The 11,732-nt window shown below is 42.6% G+C and overlaps 1 pseudogene; it reads left to right on the top strand.

The window, feature by feature from the left end:
• The first annotated feature begins 740 nt into the window (after positions 1 to 740).
• Positions 741 to 9,861, top strand: LOC136454747 (probable monogalactosyldiacylglycerol synthase 3, chloroplastic; annotated as a pseudogene).
• The last annotated feature ends 1,871 nt before the right edge of the window (positions 9,862 to 11,732 follow it).

Genomic DNA, 11,732 nt, shown 5'->3' with positions numbered 1-11,732 from the left:
CTTTTATGCAAAATGTTGTCGAGTTATCTCCACTTATACAGCCTTGCATAATCCTTGGAGTTATTCTATTTCTGGTTTATGATGGGTAAGTCTAGCTGAGTACCTTCTCATACTCAGGGTTTTATTTCCCATTGTTGCAGATGGCACTGTGTATCATGGTTATTGCAAGAGTTGCTTCTATCCCACCGTGGATGACGAGTAAGCCTTGGGCAGGCTTCTTTATTAATCCCTATCTTTGCTTTTGTGGACCGTGATCCTACTTGGCACTGTATCAAACTATGTCGGAAACTTTATTTTTGAACTTAATTGCTTCGCTTTATCTATCAAACTTGGTTTGTAATAACTTTTATTTGTACTCTGATGATGAAAATGTATCTGTGAACTTTATGTAATATGTGGCATGTATGTTGAATCTTATACGATCTTGGTTGTTGTAATCGTTTATCGAGACCCGTCGTGGTACTCGATGGACTACCGGGTTTATATGGGTTCAAGTATGATAGTGTGACCGCTTGCGGGCGGCCATTGTACTTGTACTCTTATAAATTAGTTGGTTCTGCGACAAACCCCTCAGCGATGACACCCATGTTCTTGGTGGCTACGGGATTAAGTTTCGTTAGGGTCGTAAGAGTAAATTCTTTGATTATGACTTGGTTGATTCTGTGAGGGATTAGCGTGTCGACTAGTTTTATGCCACCAATATGATTCCTCCTCTTGCTGTTCATTCTGGTTCTGGTCCCATGGTTAATGACCAATGGGAAAAGAATCCCTTGACGGTGAATGAGCTCTAGGCGATCAAGCCATTTCTTGAGAGGATATGTGCTCTGAAACAACAAGGCTTGACCAGCTTTGGGATCGTTTCTAGTTTTCTTTGCCATCGTGTTCAACCTCTGAAGGAGCGAGAGAATTATGGTTTTGAATACTCTAGGGCGGAGGACCCTTCTCGTATGGTCCCTACCCTTGAGTTGACTGGTGAGGAGGTGCTCGAGCGCCTTCGGAAGATGTTGAAAGGAGTAAGCGTCATCCCGCATACTGTCCCTGAGTATTGTGCTAACAACCCGCCTCCTGCTGTGAGTTGTTTTTTTCTTATGCATGTACTTTTTGTATTTCCTTCGCTGTCTCCACTTTTCGCTTAATCTTTCTCATCTGGTTGTTCTACTCTTTTATAGGAATTGGAGCGCAACTTCATTGATTTGATCCCCCTTGATGACTGCCCTGCCATTGTGGAGATTGGGGAGAATCTTGCTGGGGCATCTTTAACCAGTAAGTTTCAAACCACCATGATGTTTCCTGGTGTTTCTTCCGTAGTTCTTGACACATATGTAGAGTATGTTCCTCGTCTAGTTCCTCAAGCTCCTCACAGTGTCAGAAAAAGGGGCGAGCGGATTGTTCTTCTTCTGGTTTGTCTGCTACCAAGAAGTCTCGCCAATCGAGTACTCATCTAGGTACTCAAGTTATAGGTAGCGTGCTCCTAGGTGAGCATATTAATATGTTTTGTCTTTTCGTTGTTTGTTTTTGCCTTTAACCGAGTACTTTTCTTCTTTTTTAGATAGCGCTATGGTTGCCATGTTTGAGAGTGAAGAAGATGAGGATGATGATGCGGCCCTTGTTATGTGTCAGTGAGTTGTTTTCTTGTTTTTCCTGCTATTGAACACCTCTTTTTGTTCTAACTTTGACCTTGTTCTCTTGTAGTAAGCGGTCATCGACCTCGAGTTCTTCTGGGGCTCCGGTACCGACCACACCACTCTTGTCGTAGGGTGGTGGTGATATTTTTGCTGCTATAGTTCCCCCTCTAAGGTCTTCTATTGGTTTTATGAAGAAGAAGATAGCTGAGTGAGTGAATCCTCTTTCTGTTTCTTTGCTTTTGTTTTCCTTTTTTCTGATTCATATTCTTATTGTCGAGTTTCCTTATCATCTTGCAGACCCTCGCCTTCCCTTAACCCTCAGTCGACCCCTTGTCAGTCTTCTAGTTTGCCCCAGTGTACAGAGTCTCAGGATCCTGAATGTACGGTTGGTGAGGTGGCTGTGAGGGAGACAGGGTTCTGTGGTGATCACATAGCTGCTGATTTGCTGGCTCCGAAGGTGACCATGGTCGTGGCGGTGGAGCCATCAGAGGAGGTAGCCAGGGCTTCCTAGGGTACGGCACTGGTCTTGTTTTCTTTGCCTCGGCCGGCTTCTCCCTCTGCTCCTCTTGCTAGTGGTGTTCAGTGTTTGGATGATGATGTGGTGCAACAATTCGATGCCACTCATCGGTTGTCAGAGCTGACCACTGCCTGGGGAACCTTTGCGACTTCTTTTGGGGAAAAACTCCAGGTAAGTTTTTTTTTTCTGAAGTTCTTTCTTTGGATGTTCGTCTTTCTTCTGTTCTTATGTCTTGTTTTTCTCTCTCTCCTTTGTTCAGTCTTTTTCTCGGGATCATACCAGCTTCTTTTTCTCATCTAAAACTGAGAAAAAGTTGTCTTCTAAGGTTAGTGCCCTAAAAACAGAGCTTGACCTCTGTTGGGCTAAGATGGAGACCGAGCGTCAAATGCACCAAAGGGAGGAAAAAACTCTCCATGCCTAGGTGGTTGAGGCAGAAAAGTGGAGGGATGCTGCTTTCCAGGAGGCCTTGAAGAATGTGGAGGCCATGAAGAATGAGTGCAATGGTATTGTGGGTTCTTTTTGTTTCCTTCTGTATTCAAATTTCCCTTTCTACTGAGTTGTTTTTTGGTGCCTAGTCTAGCTCTCCGAGTTGAAAAGCAGAAGCTCTTGAAGGGTATTGAGGAAATGAAGACACTTGCTCGCAATAGTCATAACAGGGCTGAAGAGGTAATTACTTGTGCTAAAGAAGAACTCGCGCTTGCCAAGTTGATTAGGCGTGGAGCTAACAGGGATCTTGTGCAGGTCCAAAAAATGGTTGAAGTCTTGACTGGTAAGTTGGCAATGGCTACTGAGAACTGGAATGCTTTGTGGAAATCATTTCGGTCAGTAACCAATCTTCTCCGGACTCCATCGGATGATGGTCAATCTTGGGCTCAGTTTATTCCCTAAGTTCCGACCCATTTCCAGGAGTTCGTGAAGAGGTGCGCCCAACTATGTACCAGAAATGTTCTTGCCCAGGTCCGGGTTCTTGCTTCGGAGATGCCTTTGTCCAAGATTGCAGAGGAAGTTGAGAGTCAAGAATATCTAGATGCCATTGAAAAGGTGGAGCCTGAGGTCGAAGATTTAGCCAGGAGGATCGTAGATAATCTTAATATTGATATTTCTTCTCCTGCTGACAATGCTTGATGTAATTAACCTTTGTATTTCAGCCTCTGTAATAGGATACTATACTTCTTTTTGAATGAAGATCTTTTATTTTTTGTTGATGTCTTCTTTGCCTAGATGTCTTTGATTTTGACAAGTACTTGTCATGCTTTCGTCTACGCTGAGTAAACAACTCAGTATTTGTAGATCGTTGTCTTGACAAACTTTCTTGATTTGTTGAGTGCTTGTCTGGCTTTCGTGTAAACAACTCGGGATTTGTAGATTGTTGTCTTGACAAACTTTCTTGATTTGTCAAGTGCTTGTCTGGCTTTCATGTAAACAACTCGGGGTAAGTAGATCTTTGTCTTTACAACCTTTTTGTTCTTGTTAGCACTGAAAAGAGTTAGGACCAGCGATCTCAAGCATCTTCAGCTTCTTCTTTTTAGCTTTTTGCTTAACTCGAGATGTGGCCAGCATCTGGCTCTTTCCCTGGTTGTAAAATCATCTTAGGATCGGTTCGGGTGTTAGCTTATTAGCTACCCTCATTGGCAGGCTCAAGCATCTTTTTAGCTTTTTTGCTCTCGGCCGGTATGCTCAGGCATAGTTTCAACCATTTTGCTTTTTGGTTTGGATGTTAGCTTATTAGCTACCCTCATCGGCAGGCTTAAGCATCTTTTCAGCTCTTTTGCTCTCAGCCGGTATGCTCAGGCATAGTTTTAGCCATTTTGCTTTTTGGTTCGGGTGTTAGCTTATTAGCTACCCTCATCGGCGGGCTCAAGCATCTTTTCAGCTCTTTTGCTCTCAGCCGGTATGCTCAGGCATAGTTTCAGCTATTTTGCTTTTTGGTTGGGGTGTTAGCTTATTAGCTACCCTCATCGGTGGGCTCAAGCATCTTTTTAGCTCTTTTGCTCTCAGCCGGTATGCTTAGGCATAATTTCAGCCATTTTTCTTTTTGGTTTGGGTGTTAGCTTATTAGCTACCCTCATCGGCGAACTCAAGCATCTTTTCAGCTCTTTTGCTCTCAGCCGGTATGCTCAGGCATCGAACGGAGTGATGAAAGATGTCTTGCTCTGGTCTTGTTCCTTTAATGCAATCTGGTGATATCCTAAATAGCAATCAAGAAAGGATAATAGGGTAGATTCTGCTGTTGAATCAACTATCTAATCAATGCTTGGTAGCCCGAATGGATCTTTCGGGCAGTGTTTGTTGAGATCTGTATAGTCAACACACATGCACCACTCGTCCATATTCTTTTTTTGTACTAGAACTGGGTTTGCTAGCCAATCTGGATGAAGGATTTCTCTGATGAATCCGGCTACCATTAGCTTCATGATTTCTTTTTTAATTGTTGCTTTCTTGTCGGGTGAGAATCGTCATAGTCGTTGCTTCACAGGCTTGGAGCCTTCATTGATATCGATTCTATGCTCAGCCAACTCTCCTGGGCAACCTGGCATGTCGGCCGGCTTCCAAGCGAAGATATCTTTGTTGTCCCAAAGAAAGTTGGTGAGCGCGAGTTCCTATTTTGCCGAGCAGTGGGCGCTGATGATTGCCGTTTTGGAGGGATCACCGGTGCCCAGGTCAATTTGCTTGACGTTGGCTTCTTTTGGTGGTACGAGGATGCTGGGCTTTTTAGCCGGTATCTCTAGTTCTTCTAGGCTCATTTCTATGGCAATAGTGGCTATTTCTTTTCTACCATTGGCGGCTTGTGCTTTGGCTGTAATTTGAACTGCCTGAACATCGCAGTCAAAAGCGTGCTTCAAATCACTTTGGAGGGAAAGGACACCGTTTTAGCAACTTCAAACTTGATAAACTCTGTTCGGTAGTTTGAGGGAGTTCTAAAAGTAACCAGTAGAGTGATTTGTCCAAATGGCATGGCTGCCTTGCTGGGTACTATCCCATAAAAAGGGATGCTCATTGGTGTAATCATCCCGGTGAGTTGTAGTCCCATCTTCCTTAGCATTTCTGAAAAAATGATGTTGAGTCCGGCTCCCCCATCGATTAGTACTTTTGTGACAGTCATACCAGCGATAGTTGGATCTAGAACCAGTGGGTAATGGCCTATGTTACCTACACTAGTCCATTGGTCTTCTCTTGAAAACTGGATTGGATACTGTGACCAATTGAGATATATCGGAGTAGCCGGTTCTGCTACCATGATGGTTCATAGAGCTAGCTTTTCTTGATGTTTGCTTCTAGAATCTGGGGCCCCAGCGAAGATTACTGCTATTGTCCCCCTGGATTTTTGAAATCCCTTATCTTCGTGGTTGTCTTCATCTTTTTTCTGATTGTCTTCTTTAGTGTTTACCTTATTATCTTTTCTTGTGTATCGATCATTGAAGGTGTAGCAATTTCCGATGGTGTGATTTCCTTTAGGGTGCAAGATGCAATGCATGTTTTCAATGTCGTCATACCTTCTAGGTTTGGAAAACTTCCTTGATTTGTCAGCCACCGCTATGGTGTTGTCTTGTCTATGTTTTCTTTCCTGATGTCTGATGTTTTGATGATTTTGCTTGTCCGGGTTGTCTCGGTTGTTTCTATCCGGGAACCTTTCTCGTGTCTTCTCCTCTACAGTAATCATCTTTTCTACTATGCATCTGAATTCTTCATTGTTTCTCGGATTTTCTTTGTAGAAGTCCTAAAATTGCCACCTAGCCATGATTCCATGAGAGAAAGCTTTAATTACTTCTCGTTCGGTGATGTCATGTACTTGAGCACGTAGTTCGCCAAATCATCGATAGTAATCTCTAAGACTTTCGCCCCCTTTTTGCTTGAGTCCTTTTAATTCTGTGTGGGTGATGGGGTGCGTAATGATACCCATGAAATTTTCACAAAAAACTCTTTGCAAGTCATCCCAATTTCTGATTGACCCTGGGTTTAATTTATTGAACCATTGGAGGGGCATGGTTTCTAGGGCCATGGGAAAGAACAAGGTCTTGATATCGTTGTCTCCTCCGGCTAGTTCGATCGACTATGAGTAAATCCTGAGCCACTGCTTTGGTTCGGTCTTGCTATCATATTTAGAGTGGTTGGACAGCTTGAACTTGTGGGGTAGTCGTATTGAAGCAAGTCTGCTTCCAAAACAGGGAAATCTATCATGCGTTCCAACTTCTTTGTATTCTGATTCAGCACCTCCTTCCTACCAACTATCATTTTGGTGAGAGTAGTTCTGCAGGGATGTCTGAATGGGTGCTTCGCTTCTGATCTTCCTTAGTTGTTCGACTCGATAGTTTTGACTATGGTCCCTTCTGCTTTCCCTATTATGACTTCCACCTGGTCCAAGTCTCTCGAAAGCGGACTTTTTTTATTTTGATCTTCCTTCCTATGAGATGTTGACCTGGTAGGTAGTCTTGAGCGGGTCCTTCCATCGTGTGTCCTTAGGGCTACTGACTGGAGGAGGTCCTAGAGTTGTTCCTATTTTTCACTGGGAAGTGACGTCGCTCCGAGTTCTTCTAGTGCTTCTCGGATCCTACTATAGGGTGTATTCGCTACGCGTCTTTCTTTGACTTCTTGTTCTGATTTTCTTCTGTCGTACTCAGCCAGATCTGACTCATATTTGATCCAAGCTTCCTTGTGCTACCTAGCATGGCGTTGGCGCCCTTGTTTTAATTTGTTTCTTCTTTCTCTAACTTGCTTCTGATTCTCGATCTCACCATCGTGCCCCTGGATAAAGGGTGATATGTTGGACTCAGATTCATCTGATGACCTGATGTCAGGTGCTTCTGGGGGGACTAATGGTGATCGAGGACATCGAACCATGAATACTTCTTGTGTGTGAATTGTTCTATTATCGACGTCGGTTTCCACACTATCGTAGTCGTTGATAACTTTAGTAGAGGCTTCAAGGTCGCAGATCGAGTCTCCTTCTTGGTAGGGTAGAATTGCTGTCGTCGTCGTGCCAACTAGTTGGGTACCGTTGTCCTTAGGAACAGAACCTGGCCAGTGGACGATGCAGTCTTGAGATGTTATAGTTAGTACGAGACCTTCCTAAGCTCCTTTTAGTGGCATTCTAAGCACCGGATTGAGGGATCTTTCGGGCCATGCCTGATAAGATTTTGCCATGTTGTGGAATCCAAACGGAAAAAGACCGACTTCTTGAAAGGACCCTGAGTGTACTCCGAGTTGTATTCTTGATAGGCCGAGGCCACGTTCTGGAGCCCCACCGGAAAAGAACTTGGTTTCTCAAAAGAACTCGGTAAAGACTCCATCTTGGATGTGGAGCCTAAGTTTGAGTCGGATGCACAAAGCCACAAAATCTGAGTTGGATCGAACATCTCGAGCTGCGTGAATCTTCCGGCGAGTTGATCTATCATAGTCACCAAAAAAGAAAGGTCTTCAAGGTGATCCGAACCTTTGAGGAAATGGCTTTGGAGCTTGCCATCATCGCCTACCTCATAGATCCATGAACCGAAGATGAAGGTTGATCCCATCGAGAAGATCATGTTGTCGAGGTCCGTCGAGCTCTTGGATGCAAATTCACCGAAAGCCCCTACCTGGCGTGCCAGCTGTCGATGTTTCACCACCGATAGCCTGCCATGGGGGTACCCGGGGCAGTTAGTTCAGGCTTCAGCGTATGCAGAACTCGACGGTAAACGCAAGAGACAGTCGATTTATCCTGGTTCGGGCCCTCGACCGTGATCGAGTAATAGCCCTATGTCCAGTTGACGTTAGCCTTTGCGTTGGATTGATTGTAAAGTGTTGTGTTATCTCCCTTCTGCTCTCCCGATCTAAGGAGCTCTGCCCTCCTTTATATAGTCAGGAGGCCAGAGTCCTAGTCGGTTTACAATGTAGAGTCCTAGTTAGACTAGGTCTTCTCCCTACCTTGTGGGGTATCCCATGGGTCCTGTATCGACAACAGGTACATTTTTATTTTATTTTTTTGAAAGTTATCATGTAGTTCCCCCACTGCCATGGCCTGAATTGAGCTTTCGTTTCCATTCTCACTATGGCAAAAAGGTGGTTTCTTTTTTTGTTGGTTGAACTGTTAGCACCTAGCTAAACTATGGACCAATTTGAGTGCTGGTTCTGCATAAATAATTTTTTAGATGAGTTGCCTATATGTTTCAGATGAATTGTTCATTTTGTTAACTACAACTTCATAGCAGGCTGGCTGCCTGCCTCAACCTGGCCCATAGGCCGGCCACTTAGGCTGGCACGCCGGTGGTGGCATGGGTGGGAGTGGAGGAGTCCATTGGGTGGCAGAGGCGAGGGCAGGAATGGAGGAGTCCATTGGGCAGCAGCGACAACGGGGTGGGTCCGGGAGTTCGAGCGGGATCTGGCGTCTCTGGCACTCAGGGGGGCGGGGGCGCCGTGCACACCGTGGTCAAGCTGCTGCTGCACGCAGGACGGCAACGCCTCTCTGCTAGGCAGGACACACAGGTTTGTGGGTCAACATTTATCCTTGTGCAACATTTATCTTAATATATGTCCTTTTAGAATTGTCAATATTTCCTTTTATATAATTATTTCATTGTATTTTATATACCATGACCATGATCCACGTCTTATCTGCTGCGTGATCCGTTGCTTATATCTTTTTTTTTCTGAATGCCTTGTTTATGCATGAAGGAAGGTGGAGGCTGGACTGAAGAAGTACAAGACAAACATCATAATTAGTGTCCACCCAGTCATGCAACTCATTCTTCTGTGGGTTCTCAAATGCCAAGGCCTACAGAACAAAGTAGTCTTTGTAACTGTGATCACAGACCTCAACACTTGCCACCCTACATGGTATATTCAGTTAATGATAAAGAAAACATATAGTAAAGCAGTTTTTTCACTTGATCTGACAATTAGAAGAAAAAAACACAGGTTCCGTGCTGATGTGAACAGATGTTACTGCCCCTCAGAAGAAGTTGCCAAGTGGGCTGCACTGGATGATCTACAACCTTCTCAAATCTGCGTGTTCGGTCTTCCGCGACCATCATTCTGCCTTGCAGTTCTTGTTAAGGTATTTAGAAAACCCTAAGTTTTTATATTTCTATTCCTGCTAGTTTTAGTGTGAACCATACATGATCTTTCAAAAGGCTGAGATATTCATTTTACAAGGTTTTGTCCTGTTGTGTTCAATGAATATGCTGTATATCCCAAAAGCATTACTGTTCAAGTTTCAAGAAAACAGAAAAATATGTCTGCATTAATTTGTCTGAATACTATTCTGCTTGAATTGGATCCTGAGCTTGAATTGGATCCACTTATATGAGGATGATTTGAGGGAACTTGAATGGGATCCTGAGCTTCCTGCAGTGCTACTCATGGGAGGTTGAGGGCATGAGTCTTGTCTAGAAGATTGCCAGGGCCCTAGGAAAATCATTGTTTGATAAAGAGCTTGGAAAACCAATTGGGCAGCTTATTGTCATTTGTGGCCGGAATGAAACGCTAAGCTCCTCACTGCAGGCACTTGAATGGAAAATACTAGTAAAGGTTTTTATGCACAACTTATTGTTTTAATTATTTTCTAAAGGATTCAAACCGATTCATCTATAGAGCAGGATATTCTAAAAATAATTGTGTTGTATTGTTCAGTGCTTACAGGCTCTCACCTGTCAGTTCCTTTAGTTTTTGAGTAATTTGGGTTTGATTTTCTCCCAGGCATTTGTGAAAGAAGAGGGGAAAAGTGATACCATTAAGGAAGCTTAAACTGGGAGCGAATATAAAGCACCTTGAGAAATGAACAATTGTGTGATCTTGGGGAGGCAAAGGTACGCTAATTTCTTTTAGCGTAGTTTTATTACAGATAAGAAATTGCATTTCAATCTGCATGAGCTTATGAAATGGAACAATTATTTTGGCCCTTTTTTGCAGCTATGTCAGTAGCCACATATTTTGTCGAAATCCAGGAGCACTGCTCAATCATATAAGAGTTTTTTTCATCAAAACAATTTTGATGGCATTTACTTCACCGAATGCAACCTTATTTTTGTTCCCTAATTAATTCTGAGCAAACTCAAATATATGTAAATGTTATATCTCTTCTATCTATTTTGTTTATCTGTAAATTTTACACAAATCAGTATACATTTATAATAATGTTCACTATACACAATAGGGAATATCTTTCTTATCGCTTGATGAGGATATTCGGGCAAGACAAAATATTGACATTTTTTGTGGCTCCCATTGCAATGCTCGGGCATTTACCAATATAAGCATAAGACTGAAGGTAATGGGTCAGTCTGAAACTGTCAGGGATGGTCACCAACTCATTAGGAGATTGGGCAGTAACTGATGAAACACTGCTAGCTTTGAAATTTTTGGTATTGGACGGGTTTATAAATTTTTCATATTTCTGAAAAGGTGTGGTTCATAAAGTTTTGTGATTGTATTAAAAATCAAGGAAAATTCATATCTTATATCGTTCCATTAGCTATAAGTGACTCTATGTGTGTTTTGACCTGTGGAATCACCTTGGCTGATGATGCTTGTGCTCCCCTCTCCCAAGCATGGGTAGCCTGGCTTATGAATCCCCAAGTTATTTTAGGCCTTTTATCATGAGCACTTTTGCCCTAATAAGTGGGAATGGACTTACAGATGGCACTGAAAAACTAAGACGAAAAACATGGATACAAAGGATGAATAGCACTAACCATGCTTAGATAGCTCATACAATAATCCTTTATCAAAGTTAGGTTGCATGTCTTCCTCAAACTTCGGCTACTTTGCTTTTCTCTTTTCTGGTTATCTTGGAGTATCTGTGTGGGGTTGACTGTCAATGGTGCTTAATTCTGTGACATTGAGGACCAAAAATGTTTGGTACTACCACATATCTGACGGGTTGGGTTGACTGCACTTTTTTTGTCCAATGAGACAAGCAGGAGCGGCATTTGAAGACTGATTTGAAGAGTGATGCCAACGAATGCTTGAAAGTTGTGTACAAGGACCAAAAGCCACCATAACACCATGCTGGAAGAAATTTTGAAATAGTTCTAGAGTTGGACATGGTTAATTTAAATAATTTTGTACACATTTAGTTATTAATTGAAAGTTTCCCATTACCTTGGTACTAGATAACTGAACTTTAGATGCTTTATTGCACTCTTAGTTCAGAGAATGGCAGTGCCATTTCTTCTCGTTGTGATGGGCACATTGATTTGCTCGTTGTCATATAAGAAAAAAACTTGTGAGCATGATGCTTTAGCAAAAGAACAACTAAAGCTAAATTGACATAGTGTTGACATATGCATCACCTCAACTGGCCATCGCTCTCTGATGTCGACGGTCTCTGCACTGCTTAGTTTCGCGTGTAGCATGTAGACCGACTCGTTTATGGAAGACAACCGATGTCAGCATGAGTGAAATGACAGTGATGATGGTGGGATGATAGTCTCATCATGTTCAAAGATTTATTTTTAGTAACAGTATAACACATGTTTAAATTAAAATTTCTATGATTTTATATTGCTCTCGGTGACTATTAATTTTACAAACTTTACTTTTTAGATTAAATATTACTTTAATGTCAGTATTTAATTTTACAGTATTATTATCTTATCGTGTGATCCATATCTTTT

This window comes from Miscanthus floridulus, chromosome 5 (assembly GCF_019320115.1).
Source record: "Miscanthus floridulus cultivar M001 chromosome 5, ASM1932011v1, whole genome shotgun sequence".
In the NCBI taxonomy this organism is placed as follows: Eukaryota; Viridiplantae; Streptophyta; class Magnoliopsida; order Poales; family Poaceae; genus Miscanthus; species Miscanthus floridulus.
This window is presented reverse-complemented; position numbering and strand designations above follow the sequence as displayed.